The sequence below is a fragment of the Pteropus alecto genome, unplaced genomic scaffold (assembly GCF_000325575.1).
Source record: "Pteropus alecto unplaced genomic scaffold, ASM32557v1 scaffold35, whole genome shotgun sequence".
NCBI lineage: Eukaryota > Metazoa > Chordata > Mammalia > Chiroptera > Pteropodidae > Pteropus > Pteropus alecto.
The window spans coordinates 1160250-1184206 of record NW_006437828.1 but is presented as its reverse complement, the minus strand read 5'-3'; positions in this window follow the sequence as shown (position 1 = coordinate 1184206).

Genomic DNA, 23957 nt, shown 5'->3' with positions numbered 1-23957 from the left:
GCCTTAGTCTCCAAGGTCGTGATTCACGCTCTTTCATGCTCTTGACAGTACCAAGGCCCAAGGTGGCAGCAGGTGCATGAAACTGTCGAGCTGGCGAGCAGAGGGGGTGGACAGCATGAGGCCAGGAGGACTGCAGGCCCCTGGGCCAGGGGACACGCAGGCAGCAGAGTACTAGGAAATGAGGGTGCATCCCAGGGCTCAGACACCAGGGAGTCGGAGGTCCCTGACCTGAGTTAGAGGTTGGGCAGAATTAGTGGGCAGGGACAGGACGGGGCAGCTGCAGATGGAGAGAGTGGCACCATGTTAAAGAAGCTTCATCCTTAGGAAATCATCCAGCTTGCCCTTGTTTCTGGGTCTTTCTCAAGCCATGGTGGCCGTAGCGTAAACAAACAACAAGACACATGACTGAAGTGCAGCCTGAAAAAGGAATGCATATCAAGTCCTCATGAATCTTTTCCCCTAAGGTTTGGAATTTGAGATAGAAGTTCTCCTGGGTTTGTCTTTACTGAAGGGATAAGGATTCCCACCAAATAGTTATTACTGTTATTATTAACTGGGCAATTGTGTTCTGATCCATTATAAAAAGGACCCTCAAAGGACATCCGCCCATGGAGTCTTATGTCCTTCAGAAACCAAAGATGTCTTCTTATCTCCCTCATTGTACAAAGAGACGGGGACAGAGGAGAAGAACGGTCAAAGCAGCACTCATAACTTTATTCCCTTCTTCTTTGCTTTGTCCGCATTGATTCTTCCATGCCTTTCCTCTTTCAGTCCAACTCTTCAGTGACTACAAATTTCTCCTCTTGTTCATCGTTTCTGTGTATTTCTAGCTGATAGCTAAATCTGAGACTAATAATAGCTACCTTTTGAACAGCACACCACATAAAGTAATTACTCAATAAATAATCGATTGAATTAATTTATAAATGGTTCTCATTACTAGCTGAATTAAGTGTCAGATTCTGCACTTAACATTCATTATTTCACTGTATCTTCACGGTAATTTAAGACTGATATTTTCACCCCCACTTACAGAAAAGGTAACTGAGCCACAGAATGGTTATGCTGCCTCTTTCAGCGTGTACCATGAATCACGCTGGTCAGTGATGGTGCTGGGATTCGCACCAGGGCGGTCTAAAATAATTCTAAAATAATTTTTTAGACTTTTAAAAAAAATTCTAAACAAAATTTCCACATTTTCAGAAACTGATATGCTGTTTAAAAGAACTCCAGACCACACTAGGGTTTGAAGTGCAGTGAGGTCGACGCCATAAGCGAGGTTGTGGCTGGGAGGTGGGAAGGGAGCAGGCACACAGAATCGCGAGGGTTTTTAAGACATTTTATAAGGTTTGAGGACAAAAATAAGGTTTATTTTTAACTTTCTATTATTAAATATTTCAATACATAAAAATAAGGAGAGTAGTGTAATAAACATCCGTGTGTCATCGCCCAGCTTCAAAAATTATCTATCTTGGTTTAGCCAAACCTGCAGCCCCTGTCAATACCCTAAGTCATTTGAAGCCATTCCTGGACAGTATATAATTTTACCTCTAAGTATTGTATATATCTCTAAAAAATACTAACTCTAGAAAAAAACCTTAATATTATTTCATCTAAATAAAAATTAAATTAAAATAATGAGACCGTTCTGAGTCTTTAAATACTTTAAAAAAATCAAAATGCTATACCTTAAAGTGGAATCAAATAGGGAAAAGGCTGTGCTCTAATGCATATTGGTATTCCTGAAATGTAGAAAGACTGAGTACCACTTTTTTTTAACAGGGAGAGAGTGTTGAAAATAGAATGAGGTGTTACAAGTAAGGAAAGAAGCTTAGTATTAGGATATATACTGCAGTTCAAGTATTGAGATTTTGTTCTTTTGTCCTTAAATATGATATCCTCCATCCAAGACCTGCCATCTTTCCAAGGATTCCACATGAACTGCTACCTGTTGAAGTGATGTTCATTTTTGCCGTACAGATCCTGAAAGCCTTTTGTCCCCACTTTTCTGGTATATTTTTATTAACTGTATATTTTCTGGCACATAGGCAATCTGAAAATGGTAGGCTATTCTGAACTACACACTATTTTAAATTTATATATTTGTATCAAATGGAGATGTTCATTTTTAGAGAGTTGTTAAGAGAAACTGGTGAGCAAATATGAGTATCTTTGGTTTCCTGAAAGGACACTGGATTCTCCATTAGATAAGCCATCAATATTGTTCACTCATCTCTTTAACACCGCACGCTTCCTTTGTGTACCTAAGTGTTTCTCAAAATATATGGAACTAATGTTTAAAAACACCCTACTGTGAGTCAGATATAGTGTTAGACATGAATACGAAATGATAGATAAAACAGTCTCAGCCCTCTCACAAGAGACAGACAGACATTAAATATAGAATCTCTGACTCCCAAAATATACGAAGTTAGAAACTGAAGGAAAATAGCTATAATACGCTATCAGAAATGATAATGGGAAAGCCTCATTTGGACTGGAGGAGGAAGGTGACAGAAGCCCAAAGTGAGATAGTGATTATGTGTTGTGCCCTGAAGGATGACTGGAGCCAGCCAGCTAGATGCAGTGTTTGAGGGAGAGGGTTGCAGGCAGAGAACATAGCATGTAGAAAGGCCTGAGGCATACAAGAACTTGATCAGTTCAAGGGCTTGAAGGAAAGCCAGTGTGGCTGCCTATAAAAGTCAAGGTAACGCAAGAGAATTTGAGGTTGGAAAATAGGCAAGGCTTTGTAGAACATATTCAAATACTTTAATTTCATGTAAAATGCAAAGCCATCGAAAGATATTAAAGCTGGAGAGGCATTTGGTTTCCTGCAATATTTTAACGATCTCCTTGTTTGCTGTATGGACATTTCAGAGGAGGACCTTTAAGAGAGAAACTGGGGAGACCATTTAGGAGGATACTGCTGTTATCAGGACAGAGAACATGTCTAAGGAGAAAGAAAGAAACCTACAGACTGACAGTATATTTTGGAGGTAGAATTCACACTGATCTGACTGCCAGTATAGCTTATACTGAGATCATCAATGTCAACCCAAGTTTTTCACATTCAAATCCTTTCTAAATGTTGATGGCCCTGTCACTTGTATGGTATCATACTATACTGATAATAATTGATAACATTAATTGAGCACTTACGTTGCCAAGTACTGTGCTAAGTCCTCACTTTGTGACATCTAGTATCACACTTAATCTTCCCTCTGATCCTACAGAGAGATTGTTAGAGATTAAGACATGGAAATTTACAGAGGTTAAGTGACTTGTCCAGGGCTAATAAATAACAGATCTGGGACTCAATGGCTAATAAATAACAGATCTCGGACTCAATCTCTTCTCTCCAACTTCAAAGCTTGTGCTTTTAAGTTTAATATGGCATTGCTTCAGCAAACCAAAAGCAATAATGATATGGTAGAACACTTCTAAAATTGTCCTGATGATCTCTGTCTCCTGGTGTTCGCTCCCTTATGTAATCCTCTCCCCCTGTGTATAGGATGGACCTAGTGACTTGCTTCTAACAAACACGATACGGCAAAGTGATGGGAATCCACTCTGACACTAGATTACAAAATATTGTGATTTCAGTCTTAACAGCACTCTTTCTTGCCCCTTGCTCTCCTGCTCTAAAGAAGCAAGTTGGCATGCTGTGAGCTGCCCTCTGGAGAGGCCCGCACCTCAGGGCACTGGGGGTGGCCTTCAGCCAATGGACCGAGTGGACCTGGATCCCGCTAGCAACCACGTGGGTGAGCATGGAAGTGGGCCCTTTCCCATTTGAGTCCTGAGATTTTTGCAAACCAGCTAGCACTCTGACTGCGGCCCATGAGGGACTCTGAGCAGGGGACCAGGCTCAGGTTCCTGACCTACCAAAACCATGAGATAATAAATGTTGTTTTACCCTACCAAGTGTATTGGAAATTTATTACACAGTAGTTGATAACTAACACAAATGATAATGTCGGTGTTAATAATATTAATAACCATCATAACGTCTTACATTTGCATAATGTTTCAGACTTTTCCAAAGAAAAATCAGTGTCAATATAGCAAAATTAGAAAAAATATATTACCATTATTACACCCCTACAACACGGCAGCTGCACTTGAAAGTACAACCTGCATTTTCAACAGGAAAAATTGGTTTATTCTCCTGGATTTCATTACCTAAATTCCCATCTGTAAAGCCATTTGAAACATGCCATCGAGCAAGGGAGTCATTTTCTTCTTTGTCTAAATTATTAGGAAAGAGCCACGTTTAAACCATCTGGCTCAGGTGTTCCTTGGACTTCAAATTTGTAGCAGCCAGGTGGATCTCTTACCCTGTGCTGGCTTTTGTAATCCCTACATCAATTCCCACTCTAAGAGAGAGACATGAATGTTAAGCTGTCAATCAGTATTTTTGCCAGCTGAGATGAACTATAAGGGGAAATTTTTTTGAATTTACATAAGACCAGTGCTCAAATTGGGCAAGACCACAAAGAATTTTTCTAAAAAGTTTTCCCAGAAGGAGCCAATTACTGTGGGAAAAAGTGATTTTCATGTTTGGCTTGAATAACCACAGAAACAGCAAAATGCAAATACTTAAAAAATGATGGCAAAAAAGGAAGAAAAACTTTTGATTGTACCCTTATGGGGTCTTCCACTGTGTGTGTGTGTGTGTGTGTGTGTGTTTTAAATCAGTGACTATATGTGTAAATGTATATACTCATATACCCACATTAACAGAAAGAGAAATAAGACATATTTTCTTCTTTGTCTAAATTATTAGGAAAGAGCCACGTTTAAACCATCTGGCTCAGGTGTTCCTTGGACTTCAAATTTGTAGCAGCCAGGTGGATCTCTTACCCTGTGCTGGCTTTTGTAATCCCTACATCAATTCCCACTCTAAGAGAGAGACATGAATGTTAAGCTGTCAATCAGTATTTTTGCCAGCTGAGATGAACTATAAGGGGAAATTTTTTTGAATTTACATAAGACCAGTGCTCAAATTGGGCAAGACCACAAAGAATTTTTCTAAAAAGTTTTCCCAGAAGGAGCATATTACTGTGGGAAAAAGTGATTTTCATGTTTGGCTTGAATAACCACAGAAACAGCAAAATGCAAATACTTAAAAAATGATGGCAAAAAAGGAAGAAAAACTTTTGATTGTACCCTTATGGGGTCTTCCACTGTGTGTGTGTGTGTGTGTGTGTGTGTGTTTTAAATCAGTGACTATATGTGTAAATGTATATACTCATATACCCACATTAACAGAAAGAGAAAAATAAGACATATACTAAAAATTCATTTATTTCACAAATAGTTATTGAGCATCTAATGTGTGCCAGGCAAATTCTGAATGTAAGGGATACACTGCAGAATAAGACAGAGTCTCAATGCTGATAAAGCCTAAATTCTAGTGGGAGAGACAGATAAGTAAAAGCTAAAGCAATAAATCAATAAATAATTACAGGTTGTGATAGTGATTGAAAGTAAAAAGGAAGAATTGCTTACATTAGATGTTCAGAAAAGGCTTGTCTGGGAACTAATGGAAGGGTGAGGTCAACTATGTCAGGAGCTTGGGGAGTGCTTTCCAGACAGAGGGAATAGCAAACATAAAAGCCCAGAAGAAAGAATGTTCTGGAAACTGCCAAAGGTCTGTGAGCCAGAGCAGTTAGAGCTTCGTAGGCCTTGGAAAGGACTGGAATTTTACTCTAAGTTCAAAGGGAATCCATTAAGGCTTTTAGGATTCAAACGGCATGACCCGATTTATGTTTTTAAAACATTGCTCTTCTGGCGGTATGAACGAGCAAGCAGGAGTGGACATCGGAAGCTGAGCTGAATCCTGCTGCATATTCCAGGCTATAGATGGCAGTGTCTTGGAGCAGAGGGTAGCGATAGAGGTGAAGTTGGACAGATTTTGGAGGGAGGATGAAAAGGACTTGAACGTGACTTGGCCGTGCGGGCTGAAGGAGAGGATGAATCAAAGAATCCTCTTAAGTTTGGTGTTTGAATTAAGTGAACATGGTTTCCATGTATCATGCTGAGAAATCCCTAGAGAGATCTACCTGTGTGTTGAGAGACTCAGGAGGTTGGTTTTGAACATGCAAAGTTTGAGACGCCTGTGAGATATTCAAGGAAAGATGTAATTTCGGAAATAGGATACATAATTTCAGTGGAGTTAGGTGTAGTAAGTATGAAGCCAATCATAGTTTATGATTAGCCTAAATATACAAAAACATACAGCATGAGGATTATGCTTAGTAATTAAATTATGGTTTTTTAGAGAACTGAAATAAATGTCAGATCCCTTTCAGTTACTTTTCACTTCTACCTGTAGTCCAAACACAAACCAATACTCTTAATTTTTTTGTTTCATGCTTTCTAATTTTTTAATATTCAATTTTCCATTATAAAAAGACTTTCTTATTTAGCACTTACTATAAAACATCCGGGGACAACTTAAGATTGTCTCATTCACATTAGTAACAATCCTCTAATATTATTTCATTTTAGCGGGCGAGGGAACTGAGGTCCCAAGCATTTAAGCAACTCGTCAATGACATGGTCAGGATCTGAAACCAAGTTTTCTCTTGGCACGAAAAGCCACGAAAGTCCTATCTCTACAGACGCGTAAAGCACAGAGCTTCTCCTGTTTCTCCTTTAGTTTCCATATTTCTTCGCACTGCCATTACATCTCTTTTATCATTCAACACAACCGAATTCAAGAAACACTGAGCGCATCCCTGACACTCGTATTGCGGTCGATTGCCTTTCTGCTGAGTTTTGGACATGCTCCATGCCTCACCTCCACCATTTCATGGCATCCTGACATTGTCTCAGCTGCTTAATAAAAAGAAATTCCCAATATCCCTTGTCCTCAGAATGTCATAAATAGCTGCTACTGCCTTGGCAATTTTCTGGACCTCTGCATCCAGTGAGGATTGATTGGCTGTTACCAAAAACGTTCATTTTCTCCTGGCCATAATCCACAGGAAACTAGAGTCATTAACTCTGAGGCTGGCTTATTGGAACAAACGACTTGATTTTCTTCCTCTTTTCTCTCTGTACTTCCAAAAAATATATTTATTATATAGCCCATTCTGTTGTTTCATTTTTAATTTCATTATTTTCTTTTCATGTTGTTTTTTAAATAATTTGATGCCTTTTTCCAGTCTGTTTTTCCTCTGCATTTCTATTTCTTTGGAATGTACTATTCAACCTCTTAGTGCTAATTTATTCATTTATTTAAACAAACTAATAGCCCTGGCACTGGACTTGACCATTCTACTTCAGAAAAAAAAGTTAGTATTTATCATTGGGAGCTATATCTATCTTAATTAGATACAACAGTCAAAGGAAACTCTCACATTATTTTTTAAAAGAAACTTCTCTGTAGCAATTTTTATATGCCAGTCACTATTATAAGCTGTGAGCTATCACATAATTCTCCTCGCCACTCCTGAGATCGATACTATTATTATCTGCATATTACAGGTGAAGACACCAGGAAAGTAGAACAGATACTCAAAATAGAAAATCTATACCCACTTTTACACATGGGAATGGAATCTAACCCCAATCACCAGACTGCAGCATATATTTGGGGTGCTATATGATGGGAAGAAGGGAAAAATGAGGAACCGGGGTCTCTTACTATGCGAAGATGCAGCGTGTCCCTGGGAGAAGAAAGGGGAGTTCCAGCTGGATGGAGCCGTAAGAGGGGGCGTGACTGACCCAGGCATGAAGGGAGACTGACCTCTTTGGGAAGGTAAAACTCTTTAAGTCACATTCCTTTTGATACTAAACTAAAAAAAAATTTTTAGCTAGAAATTTATTCTTTCCCTGCTAATGTTCCAGTGGAAAATTTGCAGATACCTGAACAGCGCGATGTACTTATCTGCAGAGATCCAAAAAAACATGGTGGCCTCAGGGAAGATGGCATCAGACTACTGAGTGGATTAAGGGTCAGGTTCCAAGTGGCAGTTAGCAGTACACTCGGGCAGTCCTGGGAGCAATCTTAGAGAAACGTTCTAGAGAAATGTAGTACCAAACCTGGTTGCCCGCATACGATGGAGAACGCCTCTGCGAATGGGGAAAACAGGCAGCTATCTGTATGATAACACACTTGAACCGCTTATACTTTAGGAGAAGAATATGAGCATGATTTCATATTTAAGCTAATGTAATTATATGTAATGTTAAGGCACCCTGATAGCATGAGTAAATTGGGGGGAAAAAAATCACAATTCCAGTCGCAGCCCATCACCCAGGAAGTGTCTTCCTACAAACCAGTTTCTGGTGAGATTCACTTTTGAAGCACAATGTACATACACGTGAACGAGAGCCAAATGTCTGCAAAACTATAGATCAAATGAAAATAAGCCTGTAAGTTTAACCAAAGGTGCAAAACAAACTGAAGTGATGATGATGAAGCTAATAGTCTTATATAATTCAAGAGTAACAATACTAGTGAATGAGAACTGTGACCAACCCACCATACCACTGATGACATGCTGAAAGTAAAGGATACTTTTAAACCGTAGGAGGCATTTCCTATATCTGCGACACACATGTAGTAAACGCTTTGCAAAATCGATTAACAGTCAGTAGAATACAGATTTAGAATCCTCGGTATTTAGAATAAGTTTAATTTAGTTTGTGAACACCACGTTTTAGTCATTCTTAATAACTCACTCTCTGTCACAGGGATGCTTTGGGCTGCATGTTACACAAAACTCAAGCTGACAGTGGCTTAAACCATAAGAATATTGTATATGTAACAAAACTCCTGGATGCCTATGGTTTGGGGATTAGATCAGCAGCTCTACATCTCAGGGCATTTGCTTGATGTTTCTGTGATTCACGTATTCCCTGCAGCACCAGCCACCATGTCCTTAGGCCTCAGAACTAAAAGACAAGAAGCAAGTGTGTGGCCAGGGGACTCCTCTCACAAGCCTGCCTGCTTTTATCGGGGAGGAAAAAGCTTTGCCAGAAGCCTATCCATGAGACTTGCTCTTACTGTCATACTGACCGGAACTAGGTCCTATGGCCATGGGACCAGGAAAATGAATACATAGTTTTTTTTTGTTGTTTTTTGTTTTTAACCTTCCTGAGAGAGACAGAGAGAGATGGACAAGGAAGAAGGAAGTTGGGGATGGCTGTTGGGTAGTTCATTAATAAGTTTGAAATCTTTTATTTTCTCTGAATTTCTTACAACATAAAGTCAAGATTCCTTATGCTGGCACAGGTCTTTCATGAATTAGCTTCTGCCCACCTCTCTAGCCTCATCCCCCACCCTATTCCATGGGCAACTTGGGTTCTGACACCCATGGACCAACTGCAGTTCCTGTCCTTCGCCTCCGTGTCTTAACTTTTCCTATGCACCCATTAAAGACACAGTCCGTGAAGTTTTTTCCAGCCTTCTCTATGACCCTAGGAAAAAGTTGTTCTCTCCTCTAAGTTCCCACAGCATCTTATATTCTGCTATGGTAAATGACCACGTTGTTTGTGTCTGCTTGTTTGTCAGCCTTCCTCATCGAACCCTAAAGGACAGGGATTTTATTATGTCATCTTTGTGCAGCACCTTACACAATTGCAGGCATGTAATAACAGTTCCATAAAACTTGTTGCATGAATGAATGAATGGATGGATAGATGAATGAATGAATCATTGGATAATTACTCAATTTTTGATGTCCTAGGTATAAATGTCTTGGACTTGGGCACCATTTTCTTTCCTCTTTCTTCCTCCTTTGGCAGTTTTGCCCTTCTGTACCTTTTATTCCTGGATATTCATCTTACCTGTGTAGCATAGAACCGAGGGGCTGCTGCTTCTCTAGGCAGCTGCTTTGTTCTTGTCACTCCCTGTAGGCTTTTTCCTGAGCCTCAGGCTCAGTCTGACACCTTGCTGCATTTCCTCTCCCCGCATTTACAGAAGGTCCCTCTGTGTTGTCTGCCTCCGGTACCATCCAACAAGCCTCAAAAGACCCCGTCTGCTAGAGTACAGACAGGACAGTGCCAACCTTCTGCTTCATCACTTTGCTACTGACTGATTTTACCAGTCCTGTATTTCTCACTCTATTCTCTAAAAGGAGAGAATGTTGATCTCCATGAGGACATATGTTGCTATAAAAGAAGAGACTGGTTTGCTGTTCGAAGGTCTTCCCTGCATCTTTACTTGCCTGGCTCAGTTATGCCTGGGATTGGAGATGGGGAGGGAAGAATCAGCAGAAAACATTTTGCTCCTTTCCGCCTGTTATTTATTTATGGTTTCGAAAATGCTTTGTCTCCTGGAGGAAAACAATGCTACTCTTCCCAAATTTTTTCACTGACTTTCGAATGGGCTTACTGACTTCCCCAGACTTTCGACCTAATGTATCCTACACAATGTGAATGTGAAATTGAATTGCTAGGTACAAGTAGGGCGTATGGGTAAGAGGTTATACTCGGGGCTCAGAATTAAGAATAAGCTGAAAAATTCCTCAAAGGATGGGGGAAAAGAAACGATGCAGAGGTGACAAGGGTGCAAGCTTCTCTGATTACTTTATCCTGCAATTTTTACTGTGTGTTTAAGTATGAATTTATTTTTATTTATCTTTCTTAGAGTAATGTGCTTCTTTAGTCTGAGGTCTCATATCTTTATTAACTTCCAGAAATCTCTTAGCCATTTTCTTTTCATACCTAGATCTTTTCATTCTAGCTTCTATTTCTTGTCACTCTTCTTCCATATTTCCCATCTTTTTGTTTCTCTGTGCTGTGCTATCTGTGCTATGGGTATCTCCATAGATTTATCTTTCAATTCACTAATTTCTCTTCTGCTGTCTCTAAACCATTATTTAACAAGTCTGCTGAGTTTTCAAGTGACTCTATTGTTTCTTTTCTATAATTTTTTAATGGTCCAGCTTCTTTCAGCTTAATGGTCTGCTCTTTTAAAAAATACATACCCAATTTCCTTGACCATTTTAATCATGGTTATACTAAAGTCTCCTTCAGATCACTTTATCATCATAGTTGTGAAATCTCTACTTCATTGAAACTAAGGTTTCTCTTGTCTGCAACCGAACTTTCTCATATAATTTCTGCTTATGAATTCATCTGTCATAAGTTATCTTTCCTAACAGTTCCACATGGGCCTGGAAGGCAACTCTCAGAGGTGGTTTCACCTCGCCTCTACTGAGGTTTTGAGCTATCATGTATTTTAGTTTGAGGTTTCTGCATAATATGGGTAGTATGGATTTAAATCCTTTCACTTGAGCATAGATTTGATTCCTCCATGTGGACTATTTCCTCCTCATCCCCAGGTTGCCTCTGGGTCTCCAAGCAGGACGATTTTTTCTTGCCTTCTTGTTTTAGCTGGGAATAGGATGCTTCCTGTGGATGGAATCTGCACCGTGAGTCTTATCTCCATAAAGTATTAAGGTCACAGTTATGATGACCTGGAGCCTTCTGGGCAGTGCAACTTTAATTCCTTTTTATTCTGAGCTTTAAATTCCTTTTTCATTTATATCACCTGGTTTGGTTTTTTTTTTCCTAGTGTTGTGCTTGGCTACCTACTATTGAAATAATTTTACATGTTTTATCTAGATTTCTATATTTTTTTGTTTTTGCTCTTTGAGGGGATACGGTTTTTCCCTTCCTCTTAGTTCACCATCTTAACTGGAAGTCATTTCAGGCCGATTTTTATCCCCAAAGTTTTTTATACTCTGGAATGGAGTGGGTGTTCAAGAAATGGTTGTTGAATTGTTGTATAATTAAAATATATATCATACTCTGGCCAAGTTAAATCTTATATAAAGATTTAAATCAACATTATGAAAAACACCCAGAGTGAGAAGCTAATGCTGTTTCTGGTGGTGTGTCAATTTGCTTACTCGTTTTATAATGGAATTTTTTTTTCTTTTTCACCACTTAATTGCCTGTTAGGCTTATCTGAGAAATTGATTCTTTATAGCTTTGTAATTAAGTGAAGGAGTCTTGGGCTTTGGTCTTGGCAGATTCTGGGTTTAATTCCAACTGAGCCACATTCGAATGTTCAAGTCACATAGTAGGCACTCAATAATCACTTGCCGAAAGAAGAAATGAATGATGAATAATCTTACTAAGTATCAGTTCCTCTCAAGTAAAATATGGATAATAATAGTGTCAATCTAAGAAACCTAAGAAAGAGAATTTTTATAAGTTTATTTGAAACAATCTGACAGCATATGCCAAGAAACAAGATCTCACATGCGCCCGAGAATAATAGTTTCGCAGCTTCTTTTATGCATTTGAGATTAAGAAGGGAATGTAAGGAAGATTACAAGGAGGTGAGGAGAAAGCGAGGCAGGAATCGAATTACAGGAGAGGTAACAAGATTATGTGCTCTCTTGAGGGTTAATACCCCCTCCAAGGGGTATTACTTCTGGTATTTCAAAGGTATGTTAACCTAGAGTCACAGGAACAATGAACAAGGCTGGCTTAAGGCAAATATAAACCTTTTACTAAAGAAGTTACGGGCCTGGGGCATGACTACCCACCATGACCAGTTAGGGATTTATGATCAGATCGCCCTGTGAGTTTACTTTCCATTAAGTCCCTGTTTTCATCCACAATAGTCACCACCTCATAAGGCTTTGAGAGTTATTTGAGCTCATCCATTTAAAGACTCCAGCATAGTGTTTAGTGTAGAATAAGAGCTCAATAAATGCTCACTATTATTATGCCTTAGTAACTTGAAATGCATATCTTAGGGCCCCAGACATAGAATTTAAATAATTATGTATTCTTTACTTTTTCTTTCATTTCCCCTATCACTTGTATTATCTATACCTTCTTTTGAGAAGGGTCTACTCTTTATAGGTTTGTGCTCATAGATGGTAATAAGTCCCCAATTTGAATTCATACTTCTATGATTTTCCCCCCCAGCCTAAATTTCTGGGGGAAAAAAATTCTGACTTTTTATATATTAATAAGAATGGAATGGTTGCTCTCCAGGTATTTATTATATAAATAAATTGAAAAATTGAATCAAAAAAGTAGAAACTAAATAGAAGTCTAGCATCTCTGCATCAGTGGAAATACCATATTATATTATTCTAAAAGAAAAAAAGCTTTCTTGATATAATAGATATTAAAAACAAGGGAGAAATAAAAATACAAATTTCCTTGAGTTCATTTTGATTTCCACTGATTACCTTTTTAAGGAGTTAAAATATCTTACAGAAAATTAGATCATCATATAGTTTTGTACTATTATAGTCCCTTTAATATTCGACTACAATTTATGTAATTTAAACTATAAATTTTAGAATTCGATTGTTATTTTCCTGCTCGATCCTAAACAGAAAGTTACAGTGCCATCTTGTGAAAAAGATGCAGAACTGCACTGTATTCACTCATTTGAATAAATCGATATAGGTGGAGAAAGGGATATAGAGATAAAAAGAGTTGTGTAGAATACAGATTAATCAGCATATTTCTCTTAGATTTAACGTTAAAAAGGAAAATCTAAGTGGGTTTGCCACCCTCCGAGATTTTTTCTGTAGCATGGATAATAACCAGAAAGAAAAGGTTAACATACTGAATTGAAACCACGCAAGAGGAATTACCAAATTTTGGACCATTTTGATTCCAAAGAGAGAAAGAAGGAGAGAAATAAAGCAGGTCTGATGCTCTGAATTGCAAAGCTGTGTACAGGACTGAACCAAAGACATTGCTAAACAAATCTGAGAAGCAACGGGAATTGTTCACAGCACTGGACAAAACAGCTTCACTGTGTATTCACCAGAGCCTACACAAGGCAGGGACACCCTCTAGTTGCCATAAAAAAAGAATCTGGGGAGCTAACAGAGCTTATTGTCACTTATAGAAAAGAGTTACCCTGCAGAAAGGAGAGGGGCTCCAGAATATTTAATTTGTTATAGGAAGAGCAAGAAAACATTTGTTTTTAGGCTCAATATGAAGCACATTATAGGTAAGTTCAAAGCTCTTTGAATAATACGATACAACAGACAAAAGCTGCTACTTGCCCACTGATTCTGGAACACTGTCCTTGCCTGCTTATATTAGAACACCCACACGAATACATGTTGAAACAGCTGGACATGGTCATCAGGAGGACAGTGCCAAGATCTGGTGAAGGCACCCACATAAGAAATGAATTTGTACTTGAAGTTTAATAGTGGGGCAAATTAAAAGAACCAAGAGGGATAGTTCTTGTTAGGATGGGCCAACACAGAGGGAAAAAAATGAAGAGGAGACAGAATCTGGAAAAAGGTAATGGTTAGGGGTGGGAGTTGATTAAGTCAGGTGAAGGGATGCTAATAGCACTTGAAATATAATATCATTTTTTGTGGTATCATTTTGATGGTCAAAAGACAGCTTTGGGGAAATATGCTGAAGGAAATACCGAGGACAAAAAAAAAAAAGATGAGAGAATAGTAATAATGAAAAGCTTTATTTGAAAAAACAATTGGATCAGTCCCTTAGGATCCTGCTCCTATTACCAATATTTTTAGTTTCTTCGCTGATCTAAAGGTCCAAGGAAGTCATCAGCTGCATGATTTTGAAGCCTCTGCTCTCTCCTACATGTTCGAGGAAGTGGCCACGCACATGCAGACATGCAGTGAGGCATAAAACTGAAGGAATTTTTATCCCTAAAACCTTGCTTTGAATTTTCTTGCCTCCATGGATTTAACTTGGATCCTTTAATGCTATAATAATTTGGTTTCATATTCAATGTCCTTTGGGCTTTCATTGTCACTTATTTTTTTAAGAAGTTTTTCATGAGTTCAAAATAATCCTTTTGGCGAAGAGGCAATTCAATTATAGTGACAGCATAAAAGGAACCCAATATGATACAATTCTCCAGCGAGATCAGATTTACTGCTAAACCCGGGTGATTTTATTAAACCAAACTTTGTATTTGCATTTCGAGACACTCGACTGAAAGGCTTGATCAGAACCTAAAGCATCAAATAAAAGTGAATCTCTCATCTACATAAGGCAAAGCTGAATTAAGAGTTTAAGTGACTTGTCTAAGAGTTTGGTGACTCGTAAGCTGCCATGGCACAGCCATTTAACTAGGTCTGAAAAGTACATTTATTAAATACCAGATCTCCCTCAATGCCCTTTCATTCATAGGAAGAAGAGAATACGTCTAATTCCTTCTGTTCATGAGGAAAATTTCCCATGCCACAGGAATAGTTAACATACATTCCCAACCTTGCCACAGTGGTGAGTAAATCATATTGTAGCTAGTTTTATTTTAAACCACACTCTTCTCTGAAGATCTAAGTGCTGTGCGAGTTTCAAATTGTTGCCCGCCCTGTTATGGCAACGTGACCTTAACCTCCGTTTCAATTAGATTCAATTTGCAAAATGAGGTGACATTAATATCTATCTTAAAGGCTTTTATGAGATCCCAGTACTTGGCATATTTCAAGCTCTCCATAAGAGTTAGCTATTATTAGTGTAATATACAAAGAACCAGTAAATAAATGTAAAGTTATAACATGCATCTGTTTATGTACTACTGGTGTTCATAAAGATGAGATCATAGACTTAGGCATTGTATGAGATCACGGAATTTGGCGTTGTACGCCTGGAAAATTGAATCTCCTGAGGGGTGATTGATGACCAAGCATAAAAAATTAGAAGCCAAAATGAAGGAATTCTGTAAAGGTTTAAGTGGAATAAAGGAGGTATAATGCAGAAATAGCGGTGCAGAGAGATGCTTTTGTAGACATAAAGAGAAGAATAGCTGTGAGTAGGTGTTTAGTAAATGTTCCGAGCAGGAGCTGATGGCAGGGGTTTAGAGTGGGACCAGAAATACTGAAATGAAACAAAAGTCTAGGGAAGCTTACCCAGGAAGCAGCCCACGCCAGGACCAGAGAAACTGGGAACCCCCCGCCGTTCTTAGTCTTCTCACATGTTTATCATAGCATCTGCAAATCTTTATTGCTTGAACTTGGTTGTTTACATTCCCATCCTCCTTTATTGCCATTCGAAACGGATCTCACCCAGAAGCCTTTGAGAAGTGCGGTCTCGCAAGCCCCACCCCACACCCACTGCATTCCCATCCACGTTTTTAAGAAGATGCCCAGGGTTTTCCTCCTGCACATTACAGTTTGAGAAGTGCCACTCTCACAGACCTTAAGCTTCTAGCAATGCTGCCTGGCACTTCAATGTTCAATGGGAGTTTATGGAATGAATTAAGCTGAATTCTGGAGGCCACCAAATCGAGCTTCAGGTGGAGATGAAAAAAGTCATTTGAACCCCAAACCAATGCCTTGACCTAGAGCTGAACTTCTATGGTCACTATGGAACCTAAAAAAATAATAATAATAATCTGCCTTAGCTGAAGAGCAGAAGTAAGGTTCTGTAAAGGAAAGACAGAGTGATTAAGGAGTGAAGCTACTGTGCAGACGAGCTGTGGGCTTCCTGCCCAGGAACCAGCCCACAGAGACCTTGAATACAGTTCATACCATGAGACTTCTTCCATAGCAGGACAATATGTTGTGTTCTTAAGTGATGCTTTGTGTCCTACACTGAGGGAGATCATGTGTGGCAGTGGCAGAGGCCCGAGTTGGGGGCAGGCGATCCCACTCCGCTTTGAGGGGGGAGGTGGATTATCTGGGAGCTTTGTTTGGAGGACTGCCTCAAGGATCTTAAATGGCAAAAGGATTAACTAGAAGACGCCCCACCTATTCCTCCTGGATCACGTTTTTCAGATGCACGTAGAAACAGACACTTAAACACCAGAGAGTGCATCTTAATATCTGCTTTTGGAGTTGACCCTAACTCACTGGATATGCTGACAACGCTTTTAAAGTGTACACGTAAATAAATTTAAAATATTCATTTTCGAGACTTCCTTTTCTAAAAAGAGTATCCCTGTTTTAACTTAGCTTTGAAAAAACAGATTCACCTTTCATCCTTTCTCTTTACATAAAATCTACCCCTAATTCTTGCCTAACCTGTCTTTACAATCTGTCTTGCATGAGCTTCTCCCTTTACATTTCTGAAGCCACTCCTTTGACTCAGTGTCTGGAACAGGCTTCGAACTGGGAACTTGGCATGGAGGTTCGAACTCTGGAATCAGGTGAAACTTGCTCTGACTTTCTGCTCCATCCCTTACTACACGTGTGACCTTAAATTACTAACCTCTATGTTCTGGTTTTCTCATTTGCCAAATGGGGATAATGGTAGTGCTTACCTCATAGGGGGTTTTTTTGAGAATTAAATGTGCAAAATGCTTCGTAGTGTCCGGTACACTGTAAGTGCTATACATGTGTTCCTTAATTTAAAAATTGCACACAAGATGTGCTCAGTAATTGTTTTTCTACTCGTCTGACTTTATTTGCATCGCTGGATCTATCCGTCCCCATTGGTCCCCTACAAATCTTCCTAAAACATCCATCACAGCGTTAGAATGATGTGGCCACCAATGACAGGAACCCTGACTAATAGTGGCTTAAACAATACTATATCTACAGCTTAGTTAACTCGTCATCTGGGAGTAGGCAGGCCCAGAATTGACTCAACATTTCAATGATATCATCAAAGATCCAGATTTCTTGAATCTCTCCACTTAGCCATTCTCAATGTGTGAGAGAGATCTTTCCTCATGGACCCAACATTGCTGCTGGAGCTCTAAGCACACATCCCTACACAGCAACATAAGTTCAGCAAGGGGAACCAGATGCAAAAGGAGATTTAAAAATGATTTTCTCCTTGTATATTTTTCTCTGTACTTTTTCCAGAAGCACCCAGCAGGTTTCCCTTACAGCTCACTGCTCAGACTTGTGTTATGTTGTCAGAGCTGTGGCCGTCAATCATTAAAGCTGGGCAAATTAAAGAAAGGAATGGCTGTGGGGAGGGAGATAACAGCGTCCGCCACACTTTCATCATGTCACCTTCTTGCCTGGCTTCAAAACCCTTTCATGGCACCTCAGTGCCTGCCATAAAAGCTCTAGCCTTTCTGGTGAGGTGCCGAGACTCCCCCACGAGGCAGCCCTTCCCTGGGCTCCGCTCCACGGCCTCCGCTGCAGGTCCACACGGGCGCCAGGCGCTGCCCAGACGTCCTGCCTTCTCTTCCCTGTGTTTCGTTGCCTGGAATGTGTTTATCGTGTCTCCCTCTTTCGGCCACCACAAAACACGTGCTTCCCTGCTCATCTGTGCATGTTGACGTGCAACCGTTCCTTAAAAGCCCAGATTGGACGTCTCCTCTTCTACTGGAACACTGATTCTCCAAGACAGTAGACTTTTCCTTCCTTCACATTCCTCGCATTGTTTTATACTGTTTCGATGTTTTCTGATATTTTAGTTATGGAAAGGGGCGATATATTTTTCACCTTTATGTTCTATTTCCTTGAATTATGCTAAATAATAATAACAATTATAAAACTATTAACTGTTTATGATTTGCTAGGCATATAGAAAAATGGGCACTTTAGGATATTATCTCATCACGCTAACCTTTTAAAAGTATGACTATTTCCTTTTTAAAGAGAAGTAAACTAAAGTTAAGCAAGATTTAGTGACTTGCTTTAAGATCGCCGGGTTTTAAGGGGCTGTATCTAAGTATCTAAGTGACCTGTATTTCCAAACAGTAGCTAAGTTACTCCTTATCGTAGTACCTTTCAAAGTAGTAAGTCCTCATTAAGTTTGTATTTAAATGAATAAAAGAGTATTTGTATAAGTTGGCTAATAAAGATAGCCAATCTGTGTAATATGTGCCCTGTACCCACCTTTCTCCCTCTGAAATAACAAAATTGTGTCTTTTATTTATGAAAAATATTTGAATATCTGCCTCAATCTTTCTCATTTTACTTTAGTTATGTAGTCTTTTATTCGTTCAACAACAAATACCTGCGTTAATTGAGCACAGACTGGTTGCATGCATCAAGCAATATGCTAAGTCACAATACTTTTGGCCTCATCTAACCACTTAGACAGAAAGTGGCTTAAACACAGATGGCGGCCAGCAGGACAACTCTCTAAATGATAAGTGGTCCTTCAGAATCAAAAACAACTTTCTAGCAGAGTACCCATTCAAACTGCCAAAGATCACATTTAAAACAAAGCTCCATCACCCCAGCATCGATGAAAAGAGGCAGGTCTGTCTGCCAGCAATTAGCGCTGAAAACTAGAAGCCAGAAACTAAAACCAACCAACTAATCCAGTCCCTCACAGAACTGGGGAATGACCCCCAGCAGGAGCACCTCCTCTGGGCTGACCTAGCTGAAGAATACTCGAAGGACCATAAAAAATTCTGTAAGAATGCTGAAGAGTTTACAAAGAAATATGGGAAAAAGCGACCTGTGGACTAAAATCCGCCGCTGTTGATTCCAGCGACTGTGAGCGGAGCCTCTGAGCAATGCATTCAGCCGCCCATCCGGCAGGACTCTGGAAAATTGACACGTGCCACTGCCTGGAGTTCGCTGTGTCAGTCACTAACTTTCTACAATTTTCTTAATTGAAAGCAGTCTAGGTAACTTGTAGAGAAAGGGTTAAAAATTTTAAATGTTCTAAAAAAAAAGTGGCCTTAACATATAGTGTTTTTTATTGTCTCCCTTAACGATTGCTAGGTGGTTTCTAGGTGGGTACAGCGGCTTAATGGCATCAGGTCTCAGGATTAGCACCTCTGCAATTCCCTTGACCTTTCCCTCATGGTTGCAACATGGCTGCTGTGACTCCAGACTATGTCCTCACACAGCTCACAGATTTTCCTGATTTCTTGTTGTATCTCAATGGCTACAACTGGATTATATGCCTGCCCTTAGACCACTAGTCCCGTGTTCCCTGAGATCAAGAATCTCGTGATACTTGAACTAAACTGGGATTCTGCTAGTAAGAAAGAAAGGAGGGGAAGTAGTTTTGAGTCACCAGTGAAAACTGTCTCCCCAGATAAGTAATACAAAGATGAATAAAAAGGACATGATTCTTGTCCTGGTGAAGCTGACTCCTAGCAAGGAGGACAAATATTAAATTATAAAATAAAATTATACGTTGTGATGAGTGATAAGATGGAAATAAACAGGGATCTGTGAAGTAGACTGATGTCTGCTAAAACAAGATGTTTCTGGAAAGACCTCTCTATGGAGGCAACATTTAAACTGAGACTAAAGAATAAGAATGAATTCGCCATATGCAGAGCAGAGAGAAGTGTGTATTAATCATTTTTGCATTTTCTGCATCTTATGATGTTTTGACATTTTGGGAGCCTTCCAGACTTAGTGGAAGATTATCCCTCCCAGGGCTAGACCATTCTTAATCATAGCAAAGGATCAAACTGGGAGCACTCCTTTCGAATGCAGACCGACCTGAATCTACACTCCCCAGTACACACTTTATCCAGTCCTCACACACCAAGACGATATTTCTCCTGTCCCGAATCATCCCAGGGTCAGGTACCAGGCAATGAGAGATCAATTCTGTAGCCTAAAGTCTGTCAGAATGATTCAAACTAGCCAGTCCTCAAATGTTTACTCGGCCCTGCCATGCCTGCCCTGTGGAAGCCCCAATAAAAGATTTGGCCTAAGCTTTCTCCTCACTCCTGTCTTTTGCCACTTGACCAAAGCCTGGCACTTCCCCTTTGGCCCTGTGTGGTGTGGCTCCTTTCTCTTGGGAAATGTAAGTAATAAAAACCTTCTTTAGATGGCATTAGCTTCTCCATGTTGTCACTCAGTCACTTTCATAAATTAGGACCCAGGCTCAGAATAGTGTGGAAGCAAGTGTGAAGACTCTCGGCGAGCACTGCAGAAAATAAAAGCAAGCAAGCAAGCGTGGCTGCTGGTTAGCTGCTATTATGAGACTGGAGAGGGATGAAGACTTCTAACTGCCCATCAGGATGAATTCTCTTCCTGCTCAAGTTTGAGAACCACTGTTGAGACATAAAATGGTAGAAACGTGAGTTCCTGAATGTCCACATGGAATAAAGCTGGATATGTGAATCTGAAGCTCCAGAGGAAGTTTTGGGTAGGAGACTATCAACTCAGGGTGATATTCAATGGTATGGAATGGGTAAGTTAACCTAGGGAGAGATTTAGAGAAAAGAAAAAGAAGGACTGAGGATTGAGGCCTGGGTAATTCTCACATTTAGGAGGAGGAAGAGAAAAAGGAGCCTGATAAGTAGTCTGAGGAGCGGGAACTAGAGAGGCAGGAGGTGAACTAGGAGTGTGATGCCACGGAAGCCAAAGAAGTGGAGTGTTTCGGGGAGGGAGCCAGGGCCTCCTCTGCTCAATGCAGAGCTTCTCCCCTCCTCACAGAGCAGCAGCAGTGTGTGGCTGGAGAACTGGCCCCTGACTCAAGCCTGAGTCTAAGTTAAAAGTGACCCCACCACCTTGCCAATGTTTGGTATAAGAATGAATGTGAGGCCCGGTTCTGGTCAATAAAATGCAAAGAGAAGCGTACTGAAGACTTTGGTGAAAATTCTTCCTTTCTCTTAATAGAGAGTAACAAGAAGCTAATGTCTGCCTCTCCCATTGGATGTAAATAATATTACAATATTACCCGGATTGATACCAGCAGGCATTTTATGACCACAAAGGGACCATGAAGGCATCATTTGAAGGTCATAAATTTCCTTGTTTGTAAAATGGGGATAATGCCTTACAGAGGATGAAGCTGGCATTTTGGACACCCGTTGTCAGAGATTAAATGGAACCCAAGTCCTTGATGACATGGTTGAGCCACCAAATCAACCAAAGCAAACTTTCTGTTTTGTGAGCTAATACAGTTCCTTGAGGTTTAGTCAGTTTAATTTAGGACTTCTGTTTCTTGTAGCTGGAAGCAGCTTATCTGATACAGTGATATATGAAGGCTATTTTTATTTTTAATTGTCAGAAAGTCACCGATTTATTACAAATTCTCAAGAAAGATTATTTGTATGAAGTATTGTTCAATGAGTGTTGTAAAGCACTTTTCTAATAAAATGGAATCAGCAACCTAATCTTATAAGACAACAAAAAAAATCAGCTTAGGAATAATGGATTAAGCATTTTACTTATCTGAAAATGAATATATATTTCCTATTAATGTATTCTTCTACAAATCAAGTCATATTTTTATCAAAACTTCACTGAAACTAATTTTTTGAATTCTCATTTGGCATAAAAGATGCAAACATTGAAAGTCAATGTTTTATCCTTTCCTCAACCTTGAGTAACTGTAGGGGTTGAAAATTAGGTCTATGGAAAGAACATCTTGAATATTAAATATGCAAAATACTATAAGCAGGAAACTATATCCACACAAAATCAATGGTCGGACTGGTTGAAATATTGATATCTTAATTTCATTTAGAAAATTGATTTATTAAAATACAATGAAGCTTAATACTTGAAAGTAATTTCATTTACTGCTGGAATACTGAGGTTGGAGAAAGAATGGTAATCTAGATATCCGGAGCTTTCCGAATTAGTTCTGCCTGTCCCACCAGTTCTGTAGTCTCGAATACATAATTAACCTTCTGTTACTTTATCCAGGCAAATGAGGAGAGGTTGATCTTGGTAACCTGTGAAGCTGTTCTATTTCTATAATTCCATAATTAAAATCGTGTCTTAAATTTTGAAAGCAAAAACAACCGAAGGCACATTTTTATAAACACGTTATATGAAATGTACTCCATTTCTAATTTCAAATTGGTAATTGTTTTCAATTTATAACTTGGTCTCTTTTCAAACATTTCTGTTGGAATTATTTACTAGAAGCACATAGGAAGCTCCCATATAGATGAGTTAATTAAAATACCTGTTTACCATGCACTGGAAAGACACATTTTAAAGAGAGGTATAAATAGATTGTCACGATGAAAAAGTGACATGTCCTCTTGGTGGTGGTTAGAAACAGGATTAAAATTAAGCATGATTCTTAAGCTAGCAATGCATTTCATAAATCTTAAGATTATCATGAATAACATTCTTGTTAAAAATGCCACTGTCAACATTCTCACTTGCAGTGTGGTAAGTGCTGCATCAGTAGGATTAGTCATGTGGTGTGACGTTTTTAGAGTTCATACTGCAGTGTCTTCTGTGACAAACATGTTTCATTGGTCCGATGACCAAAGTCAGCCATATGCGAATGTAAACAGCAATGATGATTTTTCTATGTATTTCCCCCTATGTTAGTAGACAAATGTTATAGTTATTTCCTTTGATCTACTGTTCTTTTATTTCTCTTCTTACCCCTCCCCCCAAAAAAGACATGTCTATTACACATGATTATTAATTTGGGGCATTTTCTTAGGAAGTTCACTGTCTTCTCTAATCTTAAAAGGCAGGAACACCTAACCTTTGGCTTGATAAATATGATTCAGTTGAATTAAACTAGAACTTAAAAAGTAAAATGCCAATATAAATAAGTGGTAATTATCACTAGAACTGTTCATTTTTAACTATTAAATTTAAACAAGGAGCAATCGCTGTTTGTTCATGCAAAACAAACAGTGTCTGCTTAAGATCTTTTTGATTAATCTGCTTCCCTACGTGCAAATTCAGAAAACACAGCTTCGGGCTCAGCACACACATCTATGAAACAAAAAAGCTTTGCTGTCCCAGTCAATTGTTAAGGTTTTCCCAAAGCAGGGGTTTAGTGGCAAACAATGTATATCGGCTGGGGGAAGGGAGACCAAATCTCAGGGCACAGGCCAACCCATCCAAGGCATAGCAGATGCAGCCCATTTCTAGAATAATAGTCGGAAACAAAAAGGGGGTTTTGCTTTTGGGGGGGAGAGTGGTTGAACAGGTGGGAAGCGGAGGGATTTAGAGAGAAAGAACTGTTTTCGGACAGAGTGCCAAGTCATACTAGAAACTGCATCCAGAACAAGTATAATGAAAAGAAGGAAACTTAATGAAAACTCCTGGCAGGGGTACTGCTGTATGAGCACCAGGCACTTGTCCTTGGGGCTTTGCACAGCAGGTTAGGTCACCTGAGAGGACACCGAGGGGTGAAAAGTCAGATAGAGCCAGACAGTAAAGTCT